Source organism: Clinocottus analis, unplaced genomic scaffold (genome assembly GCF_023055335.1).
Source record: "Clinocottus analis isolate CAN_PGR_092001 unplaced genomic scaffold, fCliAna1.0.p SCAF_13, whole genome shotgun sequence".
Classification (NCBI taxonomy): domain Eukaryota; kingdom Metazoa; phylum Chordata; class Actinopteri; order Perciformes; family Cottidae; genus Clinocottus; species Clinocottus analis.
This window is the reverse complement of record NW_027175854.1, coordinates 9,345,800-9,362,500: the sequence shown is the minus strand read 5'-3', so window position 1 is coordinate 9,362,500 and position 16,701 is coordinate 9,345,800.

The following is a 16,701-nucleotide window of genomic DNA, read 5'->3' as shown; positions in this document are numbered from 1 at the left end:
AATATAGTGTATTGTGTTTTAGGCGCCACTCCTCTGCTATTTCTGTCCATTTGTTGAAAGCGAAAGTTGTCTGTCAGCGCTTATTTCTAAAGTATATCTGAGGGCTTTGAACGTGACTGTGCACTTGACAAGGTCTGTCATCAGATGTGTTAAAGGGCCTGCGGTATATAATACACATGCCATCCCCCCACCCGCATCCTCTTGAAGTTAAACACAGTACGCTTTACGTTGACAGCACGAGGTGAACAATCACACGGTTCCCCTGAACTGCTTCGCGTTCATTTTTCAACCGGGATGGAGAACGGCAAACGTCTCTCCACACCTGAAAAATGAAATTAAAAAAGAACACATAGCACGCGCACTGGAAAAAAAAAAAAGCTGAATAAGCAGATCCTGAAGTGGGTGACAGCGAGATAAGCCCGGGGCTTTGCTTTCACTGTCATTAGCAAAAAACATGTACACTCATTCACGCACTAATGATATGCCGCAAAATCCATCTCCGCTCACGCTTTCCCCCGGAAAATAACGGAATGCATTTCAATTTCCCTTTTCTTTATTTTGCCTAAATGAATAGTTTGACATCAACGCGGGTGTCGTGGCTATCTGTAAGAGCCCGCGTCCCAAGTCACACCGGGTAACGCTGTTATCGAAAGAGACTCTGGAGGGCATTTCAAAGATATCAATCGCTTTCCACCGTTTAAAGGGACCCGGGCAGGGTGGGAGTCCTGCTCCGAATCTCCCCCAAGGGCAATCATTCCGTAGAGTGATTTCACTCCCACTCTCGCAAACTATATGTAGTCGAATGCAAATTCAACAAGGATTACATAAATGTTTTTAAATTCGAAAAGCACTTCCCTTAGAAAAACAATTTTACAGTGTCGCCCCACAACACAGCGCCTGACAGCTTGCAATAATAAGCTGCAGGAGAACACGGGAGCTGTTGTTTGAGCTTGTGCCTATCTGAGGGCTCGCTAATGTAATTTTAATGCATCCATCTGTGCATTAATGGGGCATAATGATGCAAACAATGGACGGACGAGTAAAGTGTGGACAATCACAGAGTTTAGGATTGCATGTTTGTGGTAAATGTTTTTTTCTGGAAACGTCAGAAATAGTTGCAAAACAGGGATTCAATAAAGGAAATGTGTGGAACAAAATGTATAACCTGAGGTGGGAAGGAGAGAAGTAACAAAACAACAACTATTTAGCAAGTACTCGAAAATCAGTAATTGCGAATCCTTGCTTTTCTATTCCATTTGATCCGGTCTGCAGTAGCTGCTGTAGTTTCTCAAATGCTGCATAGTATTGACTGTTATAAATACAAAAACACGTGCCTGTTAGCAACGGGGAAAAAATCATTTTAATGATAAACCTGTCAGCCCTGCAAGGATTCAAAGACGGAGACAAGAGCGCACTGAATAAAGGGAAAGAAAGGCACACAAATGGCTTCAGTTAGCCGGCAATTTTCACGAGCAGAAGTTTGGCTGGATAGACGCCAGTCAGGGGTTATGCAAGACCATTAGTATAAAGGTGGACGGATGGTGGCACCTGGGGAAATATCATTGGGTCTCCATGATAATGGGAAGGTGAAAAAGAAAACAGCTACTTATCCGCTCATTCAAATGTGTGAAGGTGCGAAGAGAGAACTCATGCGTTATTCAAATACAGTCATGAAGTTTCAGGAATGCAGGCAAATATAAGAGGGTGAGGTGAATTATTTTAACTTTTTGTTTTTTAAAAATCCTCTGAAGAGACATAACATGAACATGCAGCCTCAGACGTCAATGCACCTGAACTTAGTTATTGTCGAACAAAATATCAGTCCATTAGCGAAAAACTCTTTCAATATCGAATGAGTTGAAGGCTTGCAGAGGTTTCCTTCATTTCTCTCAGCTTTTTCTACTCAATATTGTGACCCAATAACGCATTGTATGGTTGACCATTTGTGCCGTAAACCAAATATTTACCATTCAATACAATATTTGACATGTTCAGTTGAGTACTGCGCAGCACTGCATTCAGTAGTATTCAGGCTTGTCCCACTGTAGCTCGCAGGAGCCCAAAATAAACCGACGTCGTTGTGGATCGTGGCAAGAAAAAGGATCAAAAGCATGTCGAAATATCTTCACGTCATGATGCCAATTAGTGCAAAAATCAGAATTTACGTTTCGTCAGGTTTATCCGCAAGACACTCAACTTTGGAAATGCGTCTTTCTACCCAAACGGTAAATGTACAGCACACACACACACACACACACACACACACACACACACACACACATGCTCATACACGTTGCGGTGGCGGGCAATATTCATGCAGGCAGGAAAAAAGGGTCATAAACAAACCCGAGCATATCTACTGTATCATGGCTCAGCTTTCCTAAATCTCCTTCTTGCCCAGCAAGCACCATTGTTGCCAACCCAGCAACTGTTTCACCAGATCTTGGTAACTTCTCAGACTCCGTTTAGTGACTAAACGCCTCACAAGAGCCAAGACACAAATCTGATGACATTTTCAGTTGGCATCAGCTACTTTCCTGCCCCGGCTCGCAGATTCTCCGGCTCACATAACTGCTGCTGGCTCACGTAACATGTTGGTTATGTGAGTCGAGCGGAGTTGCCAGATTTGGTCGATCAATCAGCAGCGTGGCTGAAACATGAATGAGCTGAGGTTATGGATCTTGAGGAGGATGATAGCGAGTTTACTTCCACAGAGGAGTTGGGGGCAGATACAGGATATTCAGCTGGTAAACACTATTTCCGGATGGCACGGCATCGCTCTGAATGCCCTCTCAGTTTCCTCCGAACTTAAATAGGTTTGCTTTCTATCTAAGGAGAATTTGTAGACAAATGTTCTGGCTGTGTGAATAATGTGATTTTTATCTTAGATGTCATCTTTATTTATCAGCCAGTCATGGTATGTAAATAAGGACATTTACTCAAGTAGTGCTCTACGTTTTATACATCTTATTTATTAGGTACTGTGCAGAAAGTCTCTTCATTTCATGTCACTGTGTACTCTTACTCCACTCCGACCGAGAAGCAATTCTTTCCTTACAGTTTACAATGAATCAAAATCAATGACCATCAGCAGATTGATCTTGAAGGAAAATAATCAGCTGCAGTCGTACATAGAATATAGTTCACACAAAAAAGAAGCTTCTCATTGACCAACTATTGCAGTAAAATCCTGCTTCTACTTTTAATAAAGGTGCCATCAGGGTGTGAATGGGTTAACGATGACGCGCAGTGTTAAAAGCTTTAATGGGGTTGGAAGACTAGAAAAGCGTCGTCCAGGTTTATTCACCAATGACTTCCTGAATCAGGCTGTTTAAGCCGTTTCACTTTAAAGGTTTTGCATCTCATTTTCAAAGTCAGTTCAAAGGGAACTTGAAATGATGCATAATATTGTCTTGACTATCATATTTAGATATTTGTGACATCATCATTACACATTTCCATGCATTGCATCGAAGAGAGATTTGACGGGGTAGAGAAATTACCAAAGTTTACACAGTTAGACAGCTGAAAAAAAAGAAGCAATTTAACCAATATTCATATTAGGTGCATGTTGTACTCTATTAACAGAGCAAGCACAGATTTGGTGATTATGAAACCCTAGATGTATAAAATAATCTTATAGCACATTCGACTCAAACTATATTTCAGTTATGTTCACAGGACAATTTAAGTACGGCCATCGCTGTTGAATCATAATTATATTTAACCTTGTATTATACCTTGTATTATATTTAAATAAAGTCAGCCCGTTTTTAGTCGTAATGTCTGACAGCCTCGAATTATGAATGTACTTAAACAAAAAGCAAATCATGCCACACACAACAACATTACAAGTAAGATACAAGTGAAATCTCCATCACAAAAGGGAATTCCAATGAAAATGAATGTGTAAAGTTACAGTATATATACTGCTAAATCAATCATTCAAAGGATACGCTTATCTGGTATTGGATGGGGTTTTGTATTAAAACTGCCAGAACCTTTGGAATGATCAGAAAAGTAGTTTGAGTTTCACCTGCTGAGCAAACTGTGATGCCCACTGCGTCGCATCAATGCAATGAAAGAGCTGCACTGAAACCTTATCAGAAGCGTCTTAGGATGATGTGATCCTCTGTTGAGCTCCTGAAATCCTTTTATCACTCGCCCCTCCACAGACGGGTCAGTGCTGCCGGAACCAGGAAGTATTCAGTGTATTCACTGAATAATTCCTCACGTCTTTCACGTCTTTCTTGCTGACATTCAGTAGGTGCAAACTTTTTTTTATCAAGTCGCATTACAAAGAGCACTGACCCACAAGGATTATGATCCAGCTTATGGACATCGCTACATGAAACACTGAAAGACTATTCTCACCAGAACAATTACAGCATTTGTGTTCAGCAAACACATTGTGCTGATTTGTAGTGAAGGGCATGGATACAGTAGATAGTGACCATCATGTCACATTAGTTTGTGGACTGCTGTTTTGAAGCAATGAGTTCGGCATTTTGTCCAACACCTTCTTGGTTTTTTACCATCGCCATCTTGAATTTTCGTAACCAGGAAACTTAACGCTGCATTAGATTTTTTCACGCGACCAAAGCATGTTTTAAAGTTACATGGGTCAAAAGTTTCAAAACCAAAACTCCAATTCACAAGGTAGCCTCCGTCTTGCTTTACAGTCTTTTTGACTCTAAACTGGACCATCATTCACTAAATGAACATCATGCTGTATTGAAGAAGACTTGAAACTAGAGAATAAGACCATAATGTTTACAATGTTATAAAAAAAAGGTCCATCCATTTTCCAAACTGCTTATCCTCATTAGGGTCGCGGGGCGCTGGAGCCGATCCCAGCTGTCAATGGGCGAAGGCAGAGTACAGCCTGGACAAGTCGCCAGTCCATCACAGACAAAAGATACAAAAAGATAAACAGATAAAAAAAAGGTAATAAATTAAATAAGAAGTAGAGTCTTTCTGCCATTGACTATAAAAAAAGGAGTCGCCCCCTGCTGGCCATCACAGAGGTTAAGTGAGAATAAGTGCTGCCGTCTCCGATTCTCTTCCACCCTCATCACGTCTGAAGAGACGGTTCTCAAGGTCAAGCCGGTGACCCCCTCAACTGTTCAAGCCGTCACGCTGCTCACCACATACACTTACACAGTCGCCTCGACATTTTGTTGTCAGTGTCACAGTTTGTTTGAAGGGATGCTTTCGGTGACCCTCAGCCCCCCGTGAAACAAAGACTTTGTCTCAGCAGAAAACAGTGAATCTTTAAGAAATACCCAGCTGTAAGTCTATTTCTGGTGTAGAGAAAACCCCATGTAGGCTTTATAAAAGCTTATATTTTGCCCTTTTTGTGGAGACTGTTGTCTGCTTGAATTCGTCATGGTTTGACTTGAACAAAAGGTAGGCTAGTTACATTATTTAAATTGACGACAAAACTTAAAATAAGTCGACGTTGACTGGTCAGACTTTTAGGAGAACAGGCCGGACTCAAGAGTTTGGCATGAGGACAGATGGTATAAAAGAACAGTGTGCAGCACTAAAGAACCACAATTTTGATGTAACCCTTGGCCAATCTTCACAATGGCTTACGAGTCGGTTCCTTCGAGTTGACTCATGGAAATCAACTCGAAGGAGTTGATTTCCACATTTCACATTCCAAGTTTGAATCCATTTTTTGCTAAGTAGGGCGTCAGTTCCTCCTTGACATGTTGGACAGCTAGTGCTGCCCGTCCCACAGAAGTTATCTTTAATGCATTACCAGTCATCAGCTATAAGTCTAAATATAAACTAAAATATTCATGTTAATGCAGTTATTCAGCATCTCACAAGGGATGGATGGGCCATGTAAGCTTTATAAGTGACAGAAATGTAATTCGACTGCAGTAATTTCCTGGGTAGATGTCCCAGTCCGAGAGAGCGGCTCCAACGGTCTCTTGCTGTGAGCGTCGCTGACAGACGGTCTCAACTCGAGTTGCTCATTTCAGGTCATTTATTGGAACAGACGGGTATTTATTAGAGCCCTACGACGACAGCGAGTGGAGATTCATGAGCACGCAGAATGTAAACTAAATAGAATTGCTGCAAAAGATTTGCTCGTTCCTTTTCAATCATCTTCGTTAAAGCAACGACTACTTACACATCCAGCTGCCACAAACCAACATTACTGCCCAGTAACCGTTGGATCCATTTTGAGTTTCACCAAAACAGTCAAGTTGCAGGATGGACAACTATAATAAAGAACTGAAAGACACCACCAGATCCACCTCACCCCTTCAAAAAAAAAAAGACTTCTTTGGATTCGTCACATGGGTTGTTTTGAAGGATTTACTAGAAAGACTGTGTCGTCGCCATCTGCAAGCTCCTAATCCCTCACTACACAGCGAGGTATTGACTAGTATATGCACTCAACAACATCAGTGTGAATAATAGAGCCCCATGAGCTCCGAGTGTGCTGGAGATTTTTGTCACTCAATAAGCTCTCAGGAAATTGAAGAGGCACTCACACCTGCAGAACGTTTCTTTTTTTTTTTTTTTAGATACATTGCTGATGGTGGTGAATCTGTTTCAGCATAAGATAAAAACAAATTTAAAAACATCTTTGAAAAAAAAAAGCATTTCACTTTCGCCTTCTTAAATTTAATTGGCCGTGGAATTCCATGGTGGCATTTTGATTGTCGTCATCGGCACGAGTTTTGCGTCGTGTTGGTACGAAACGGAGTAGTACACAGCGGTTGTGTGTCTTGCTCAAGGACACTTAAATAAGGATCTACAGACCGGCTGATTGCGGTGTGCCCTGCCAGGAAGCAACTCTTCGCCACCAGTTGTTTGTGCCGCGAGGATGATAAAGTCTCCGGATAGCGCTCTTCCCAAACTGCTCATTTCCGACATAATTAACACATTGACCCCGACGGTGGAGCTAATTCACGTTCATCTTGCACTGATTTGTTTTAATTAACGTAAACCTGTCTGCCGTGTGTGCATCATGTGTATGTGATGCATTTGTTCAACTTTGGAGATGTGATCCAGGCAGAGGATTACCACCATGAAGTCAACATGGAGATTAAGTGGAAGCAAGTAAAACACTTTGGATTTCCTACAAAATATAATTCCTTCTTTTCTGTTGTTGTGTATCTTCCTCCAAGGTACATACAGTAAAAGCAGGAAAAAAAAGGAAAGTGTAGGAAACAGACTTGAGTTATATAACGCATGAGAGCAACGTGGCTGTAGATTTCAGTTGGGAAGTCACGTGAGTTCAACTTCTCTTACAGTATCTATTGCTCATCCAGACAATCAGTTTAAACTAGGTTAGCAGTGCGTAATTAAGAAGCATAATTCTACAACAAAACAATATTCAAAACTCGCCTTTCATTCTATGAAGCAGCCACATCAAATTATTTTCCATGACTCCCTCTAAAAGCATTTTCAAATTAAGATAAACCAGGATGTTTTATGGGTAATGCAAAGGCAAATACACGTACCTAGTGTTATCTCCCGCTGAAAGCTCTTCTCGCTAAGATTCCCTTGGACTGCAATGTGCTGGGTCTGCATTTTTCTTGATTTAGGCCCAGCTTATCTTAAGCTTATAGAGATGTCAGCAAAACCCCCCTTTTAATAGTGCAAGGCTCTTAATTCATTACCAAATGTAAACTTTGCTGCAGAGGAGAGCAGGATGGGCTCGGGGTAAATTAAAGGGTGTATTCTACTCAACTAATTACTCTGTAAATTCAAGCCCCCCCTTGGGAGGAGGAGGAGGAGGAGGAAGGAAAAAGAAAAATCTAAACCCTTAGATGTTCCTCTCTTTAAAGCGTGTAGTTTATCAAAAAAGAGATTCATGAAATGAAAGGGAAGTCTGCCACCATCCATCCGAAGACAAATTCAACGTGGTTGGCGAAGACGAGCGGCCGTTGTGCATCTGCATCAAACCAAACATCAGCTATCAAAAGACGATGCCTGCTGACAGGTTTATTGCTCAACGGTGCTGCTACGGTCACAAGGCCGGGGGGGACGGGGGGGGGTGGTGGAAACAATTCAGCTACCTGGCCGCGATGACTGTGATGATTAAACCCTTTGATGCAGAGCCGTCGCCCTGTCGGGCTAAATGGGGATGTGGGCGAGGACAGAAATCCAGACGAACCGGTCATTTAACAGCAGACATCACAGAGGATAAGGGAGACCAAGTGCCGCCGTCTCCGGCTCTCATCCGCCCTCTCATCACGTCCAAGAAGACGGATCTCAAGGTCAAGCCAGTGACCTCTTCAACCTTCCAAGCCGTCACGCTGCTCACCTCACACACTTATACAGTCGCCTACGCATGTTGTTGTCAGTGTCACGGTTTGTTTAAAGGGATGCTTTCGGTGACCCTTAATCCCCGTGAAGCGGAGACTTTGTCTGAGCAGAAAACAGTGAATCTTAAAAATACGCAGCTGAAAATATATTTTTCTGGTATAAAGAAAGCCCAATTTAGGCTTCAAAAACTGTTTCTGAAAGGTTTATATTTGGGAAGCTCAAGAGTTTGGCACTGGTGATTTAAAAGAACTGTGTGTAGCAAAAATTGAAACATTTTTAAATGCACAAAGAGAAGCTCTTGAAGAAACAACAAGGTTTCTGAAAATTTCATTGGGAGTAATAGAATTGAGCCTCTCTTTAAATGCCTTTTCCAGAAAGAGACAAAATGAATGCACGATTGCATCTTATGATTGATCCCTCCGCTCATCTGTAAGCAGTAATGTGCGGAAAAATCTTTGCCTGTGTAGGCAGTGACCTATCAGTGTGGCATATGTCTGCATTACGCATGAGAGACAAGTACATATTTCACACAAATACAGAAATGTAGTACACGTTAGTGAGAGAAACGAGGAGAAATGGACCGGATATTGGTATCAGCGCACCGGCAGACAAGGAAGAAAAAAAGAGGAATCGTTGTTATCACACAAGTTAGTAACTACTCATTCACTTTAACACACACACACATGCACGCACACACACACTCACAATGAGCACGCGGATAAAGAAAGCAGAGAGATGCATCTCGGTGTCAGCGCACCAGCAGAAAACAGATCATGCACTCCTACAAAACACGGAGCCAATAAAAGGGTTAAATAAGTTATTCAAAGAAACGATACTTATTAGGGATGATGCAAATGTTGTGGTGTTTCTTTAAGCTTCTATCTGTTATCACCCTGAATTAATGGGGGGACAATGGATTTATCATCATGGTGTTCATATAAATGTTAGAACGCCACTAAGACGCCCATAAGATGGGCTTTTGGCCGCAGTTAAAACAAAATGCTTTTTAAAGGCTAAATGCCAACAGCTATAAGGAATGTCTTGTTCAGATAAACACATGAACATTGGAAATGATTGCATCAATTTTCTATCTAATTCATTTTGACTTTTAGACTAAGGAGTAAGACAATTACAGCGGACTTGCTCGCTGTGTGTGTGTGTGTGTGTGTGTGTGTGTGTGTGTGTGTGTGTACTCCACGGAGGTGGGATGGGGGGAAGGACAGGAGGAGACAGATAACACACAAAAAGAAGAAAATAAAGATGTATTCTGTAATTAAGTGTTTGATTGGTTGGAATTCTTTCTATTTAGGGGTATAATCGACTTGTGAATACATAATGATACATAATTACACGTAATCACAAACAAAACGAGTATTGGAAAAATAATATAAGCATTTCAAATGTGTATTTCTTCTTGAAAACTAAATGTTCTGTCATTTTCATTTGAAATCGACGAAGACTCATTTTTCAAAAGGACTTTTTTCTTTTTTTTTAAAGCTTTGAGCAACGTTTTAAGCTCAAGGTTATTGTCAGCATGAGCACAATGACACAATGTCATGCCTTTCTTAGTTTTTCACCATGTTTAGGGGAGAGAGGAGGTAGGTCTGCTCACAATGTTTCTATAAGCTATTAATCGTAGCACATTGTCAACTTTATGAATTCAGCTTTGAACTATTAAAATTGTGTGGCCTCAGATCAGTCTCTTGCAGACAAAAAAAAAGTCGCTCCGGTGACATTAACTGAACTGTTTGTTATAATCGGATTTCAAACGAATCAGATCAAAAACTTTTACAAATCTGGATCAGCTCTTCAGCTGGTTGTCACACTTCTCTTCCAGCTCACTCAGGCTGTTGATAGATCTCCAGAGTGAGGCTTGTTCGGGAAATTTCACTTCCACTGCAACAATAATGCGTTTTTCGAATACATATGATTCACTTCGATTAGGCTTTTTTTTTTTTTTTTTTACTTTAGCATTGTGCACGCTTTAATCCACTGGCTGTCACTGCTGGAGGAAAAGAGGAGGCATGCGAAACAAACAAAAAGGCCTCCTTCTTTTTGGGTCCCACGTTGTTCGAAGCGTCCATGTGATCATTTGTCATCGGCAGCCCCGAGGGTCCAAACTAACAACATATCCTGAAACACATTTCACAAAACACCCGAATGCATCACAAAGCACATCTCACAATACAAATCTTTTAGAACACACAACGACATTTCAAGCTGCTCACGAGCAGTTTTTACTGATCTCTCGCTCTCGCTCTCGCTCTCTCTCTCTCTCTCTCTCTCTCTCTCTCTGTTACAATAATAATATAAGAATTTCTGGAATACTGCAGGAACATAGTGCAGCAGCAGAATGTCGTTTGAGAGTTTTCTATTTAAAACACGCTGGGTGAATTCTCAACGCATGTAAATGTGTTGCAATTGTTGAAGTAGCTGGAATGAAGCCACCACATGCTGAGATCTGAATAGATGTCTACAATTTCAAACACGCTGTATTTCAACCTTCAAATCACCAAACACATTATAAGTGGATCAGATTAGGGGTTTAAAATCATGTTTTTCATCTACTTTTCTTTCTTTTTTTTTACGTTTCATCTTCAGCTGCATACATGCATACATTTTTCTAATTCCACTGGATTAAAAAATGGGGGCTCTGCCTTACCTGTTGCCATGGTGAATTGTGGAAACGGAGCTCCGTTGATGGCTTTTTTCATGCACACATAAACTTAACTCGGAGTGAGCAAACTCAGAGATGTCTGATCAAAGTCTGATCAGCTGTTCTGGAACCAAAGATTCACAGTTTCCCATTTCAAGGTTAGTAAACTCAGAGTTACGTGTTGGGCTCAGAGTCTGTCGAATCTGCTTTCTGAAACAGGGCCATGATCCGGAGCAGGATGTGTCCAAGATAAGAGATGGAAGTGTATAAAAGCACCGAATGCTCAACGAATCAAAACGCAGATCTTGAGATCATAAACAAGTCGAAACTCCAAACAAAAAGCATCAAATATAGACAGGACAGCAAACCAAAAAAATAGCAGATTGTTTTAATGCAATAATTAGAAATATATAATAATAAAAATATTAATGTCCAATCTAAAACATGAGTAGATCTGACTATACTTCAATGAGGGAATTCCTCTACAATGTGTTGTGCAGGTTTATTCTTGTTTGATATCTTCAAAAAACAACATTTGATTAGGGTACATTAACATTATCGATATTAAACTATTAAACTACTTGTAGAAATGGATTCATATAGAAATGGCATTGTATAGTACAAAAGTCTAGTTGTAATTAAAAAAATATAATCTGAAGAAATATTGTTTCTTTTATTTGTAAAAAAAAGAAACAAAAAAGATGGCCTTTTTTTGGCATCCTTTTAATTGGTGCCAACTTGCCAACATATAAACATATACAGACACACAGTTGTCTCCATTTTGTCTCCTTGTGATGAACTGTGAGTGATCTGGTACGAGTTGAGGTCGGAGGAGCAGCTGACTGTAAAGGGCCGAGACCCTTGTCAATCAATCAAACACCCACTAAATAAATGACCACCGAGACACATATTATAATAAACTTTAATATTGATAAGGCTACCGTAATAAAAGTTGGGTTACAAGCTGCTACTACCTCGGTGCTTCTGCTAACTCCCAGCTGCTACTGCCCGCTGCCCTCGTCGGGCGTTGAGCCGGGTGCTGGTCCCGCTACCTTCGGTGATTGTCGGAGAACTAGCGGGAGCTAGCAAAGAGCTAGTGGGGCTATCAGGAAACTAGCAGCAGCGCTAGCTGTCTACAGCGGGCAGCTAGCGGGAACACAGCGAAGGTAGAAGCGGTTTGTAACCCGACTTTTATGGTACGTGTCAAGGAACATATCAATAATAAATTGTCATGTGTAATCATACAAGGGACAATTCCTATCATTTACTTCAATATGTGCACCGAGAAGATTTTAGACAGGATCGGTGTGGGATCATAACAAATACTCGGATCAGCGCCTTCATCTGCTCGAGATTATGCAATCTGTTCCGCTCCATCTCCAGATCCACCTTTTCTGTGGTATTTCACTGCAAGTCAATCACTGACAAAAGTTTGGCGTGAGAGTGTGAGATTGTTTCTGATCCTGCTTATATTAAAGATAAGATGGCAACCGCACTAAGTGTGACATGTCACTGAGTTTCAAAGGCCACTTCAAAAGTCTGAGGCAGCAGTTCATCAGTTAAAAGCTCGATCTCCTGGGACGAGAGCAAGCCGTTCAAAAGTTGAGTTACAGTCTAGTCTGAGTTACAACGTTGCCTGTTAGGACAATGTATAGCCTGCTTTAATGCAAAGCAGTCATGGTGTTGATCCACCAGGAAATAGGCAAACTGTAATGCTCTGCTGTTGAAATATTTGACAAAAAGGCAGAACAGCGAGAACATAAAAGAAAATCCTCTGGAACTTCTGAAGATAAAGCTTCATATCACGCTACCAATATGACAGCTTCTAACAAGATAAACATGAGCAGGGGAAAGTCATGAAATATTTTGAGCTAGTTAAGTAAGCCCCAAACAGCTTTTTAAATCAAACCTCAAAGTCTGGGAAACCAAAGCACGAAAAGATATTGTCCATTTTAAATAATAGATGGTTGCAGAGTGCACTTGGTTACGGGAGTCGGAAAAGATTGTCTCAACGGACACGTCCTCCTGAGGAGAGACATCCCAAGTTAAATTTCTTAGAAAGTACTTTCTTTGCCATATTTCAGGAATTCTCAGAAATTGTGACATTGATTGATTCCAACTTAACGAAACTGGTTTCCAAATGAATAAACTATACACTGATGCAGAGGGAGATGTTTAGCCTGAAAGCCCAGCTGGATGAAACTCAGGCTAAGTATGACCACTCTCCATTCAGGAATACAGAATATCTGAAATCCCAGCTGAAAAAGATCTGCAGGATGCTGCAGGAAGCCCACGAATGATCTCACGCAGCAGATCACCTTGACTGAGGACCAGTTGAAGTCAAGCGGAGAGTATCTGGAAAGGGAGAGGGCTCAGGCACTACAGAACGATGGAGGAAGATGGAGGAAGCTCTGTAAAATCAAGTTAAGAAGGCCTTGGCCGACCATGAGGGCCATGGAACAGAGAGGCAGAACATCTGCTGAGGATTGAGCCCCTCTGCTTTCCGCCGGATTAAACCAGCATCCAGCAGGAAAGCCAGTGAAAGTAAGCTTGTGGCTGCTCTCAAAGACGCTGAGCAGCAGTTGGAGGGTCCTGGCAAATAGCGGCCGGAGGACAAGTCGTCCCGCCTCCGGGTCCGAGCGACAGGAGGCCCCAGGCAAGCCCCGCGGGCAAAGGAGCAGTAGTGGAAGAAGGCCAGCAGGTCCACGAGGTCCCAGCTGGAAGATCTTGAGGGCCAGCTCTCCAGACGGCAAGCAGAAGAACAAGAAGTGGTCCAGAAACTAACGAAACTGGCCCATCAAAAAACACCTTCAGCTGGCACAAATATTCTCCTCATAAAAACAAATATACAGAAAAGTGATGTCGTTGGTCGGGTTGTTGTGCAAAATTGGAATATCTTGAGCCATACTCTAGTTTGCTCTTTGAAAAATACAATACACATATATATATATATATATATACTGGAGTAGGCTCGCTGTCATCTTGAGGCAAATTGTGAATAAGGAAAAGTTAAAATTATGTAACTACAATTCATGAAATGATATGAAGAAATGCTCAGTCTTGTGTTCTTCTTGGGTCAGGTGAGGCACTACCGGCCTTGACACCGCATCACTGAGGCTGCAGGTTGGAAATTACACAGGCACCCGACTGCAGTGTATTTTTGCTCTGCTTGTCGTGGGCGAGGATGAGGAGTTTGTGTTCACTGTATTTCACTCCTAAATGATATTGCATAGCGTGGAGGGAGAAAGACAGACTTCAGCTGTGCGCTGCCAATCGAAGGGTAGATAAATGGATGGATTGAGTCTTTCCATCCACTTATACACAATCAGGTGCAGTATTGTGGAGAGCTCCTGATGGAGTTATTATCTCAATTTTGAAATGTGCACATGTACATTTTCATCACTGCTGAATTCTAATGGTCTTCCACCATTACGGGTTGTATGATGAGGGGTGTTACTTTGGATTCGGCAGCATAGATCAATCATCACGTGTTCTTTGGCATTTCCATACAAACCTCGTGTTTCCTCTCCCATTTTCTTGTGGAGATAAATGGAACGTTGTCTCTGCTTGTTGACCGTTTCCCAGAAATATTTGCAAAGGAGCGAGCGGCAACGGGCGAATACCGATCGAATCACCCACGGCATCTGAATGAATTAATCAACAAATGAGTTAGTCTGCGGATCTTTCTGAAGGAAAAACCATGACAACACAATTCTGCTTGCGTCAAAAAATAAATGTGATGTGATTTGAAATTTTAATTTCGATTTTCAAGAAGATTTAATGAGAGGAAGTTTTAATGTTGATTGCGCTAATCACTCTTAATCAATCTGAAAAAAACATGAGAAAGTGAAATAGAAAGTCTAGTCACAACTCTATTAACGTTAACCACTTGTCTCAATTGTGAATGAAATGGGAGATTATGGAAATTCACTGATTTGTAAATGAGAAACTATTCACTTGTTTCACTGCTGGTTAAGATACTTCATGTAGTTAGTTTATTGACTTTAAATTCATGATTTGAAAATATAACTTAAATGAAAAATGTTAATATACTGCTAATATAACAGGCCTGAAGTTCTGTCACAGCAGACGTAACCACGTACCACAAAAATACACCCGTAGAGAACATACGTCCGGGATTCAACCTTTGCGGCCCTCACTTTAAATAAAAATAATAATAATAAGGCATTTAATTTTTAACGCACTTTTCGTTCAAAAGAATCTCAGTGCCATACAGTAAAGCAAATAAAAACATAGTTAAAGCAAACCATAATAACACATGAATAGCTGACAATGATTTAACACAAAGTAAAAAAAGGCCTTCCTGAATAAAAAGGTTTTCGGGCCAGTCTTAAGAGTCCAGTGGCTGTGTTGCCCTCAGGTGGTCACGGAGACTGCCGATCAAAAGCCCCTGTCGCCCATGGTGCGGTTTGTAGATCTGAGGATCAACAAGAAATAAGGAACAACTCTCTCCGACAACCCGCGTGGCAAAATAATACACAGAACTTGAACATGTGTGAAAAGGGATGGATCCAGGTGGGTGTCAAGCTGCTGCCTGGTGTCGCCAAACAGCTGGAGCCTGCAGCCACGCAACCTCCTCTCAACCACGGAGCCCTGAGGGAGAGGACAGACCACAACAAACACACAAGAAGCAAGATGAAGCACACGTGTGTGCGTATCGGAGGGGAGAGAGAGAGAGAGAGAGAGAGAGAGAGAGAGAGAGAGAGAGAGAGAGGCTGAATCTCCTGCAGGACGGAGATCCAGGATGTGGAGAGAGAGATTTCAGCACACAGTGAAGCGGTAAAAGAGGGCGGGAGGGAAAGAGATTGTACGTGGTGAGACACGACCAGCAGAGGGTTATTGAGAAGCAGTAGCTTTCACAGAGTCAATGTTATTCTCGTCTACTGGCCAGATAATGAAGCAATAAGCAACTAGTTGAGGACAAAAATAGATAAATACGGGTTTTGAGTTGGAGATTTAAAGGCCTCAACAATATAAGATATGAAAAGCCCTCGCGGCTTGCTGGGGACAGACAAAGTCTTGTATTCTGAGAGCGGGGAGTCCTGATTGGAGGATAAGATGGTCAGACATGTATTTAACGTTAGAAGCACCATACATGGACAAGGAGCCAATGAAGGGAACTGAAAAGTGTTCTCCGATGGTCCACTTTTAGTTAAGATTCCTGAATGCTCAACTGCAGTTTTCTACTAATGTGGTGCATGTTCATGGATGCAGCGAGTGGATTAGCGTGAGTATTTGCATTGGAACAACACAGAGTGAGAGCTTAGTAATCCAATATGCAGCAACCTACATACCATTTAGCATGCACAGCCATTAGTATAGATCGGGTTGCTCCTCCTTGAATAACAAAGACCTCAATGCTATCCCATGACAGCCCGAGGAATCTATTTAATTGCCTTCCTTGTAGCAATTTCTTTCTCAATACACGCAGAGACTGACAACAAAGACGATTATATATACAGTATATGGCTGACAAAGTACGGCTCACGTAATATTTGGTGGCGCGTGGGACGAGGAAGGAATCCGTGAGTTTTCTTATTTGGTCAACAAACAAGAGGGTCGTGCATCTCTCGAAGTTGAAAGTTACTTTTCTACACTCCGAGGCCGAGTTTTCTTCCCTGCATGGCTGTGATAATGTGTGGAACTTGCACGAGCGGAAATCCAACTTCCGAGGTCATTTGAATGGCATTTAAATGAAACCGTATGCACACATTAAATTCTCAGGAGGA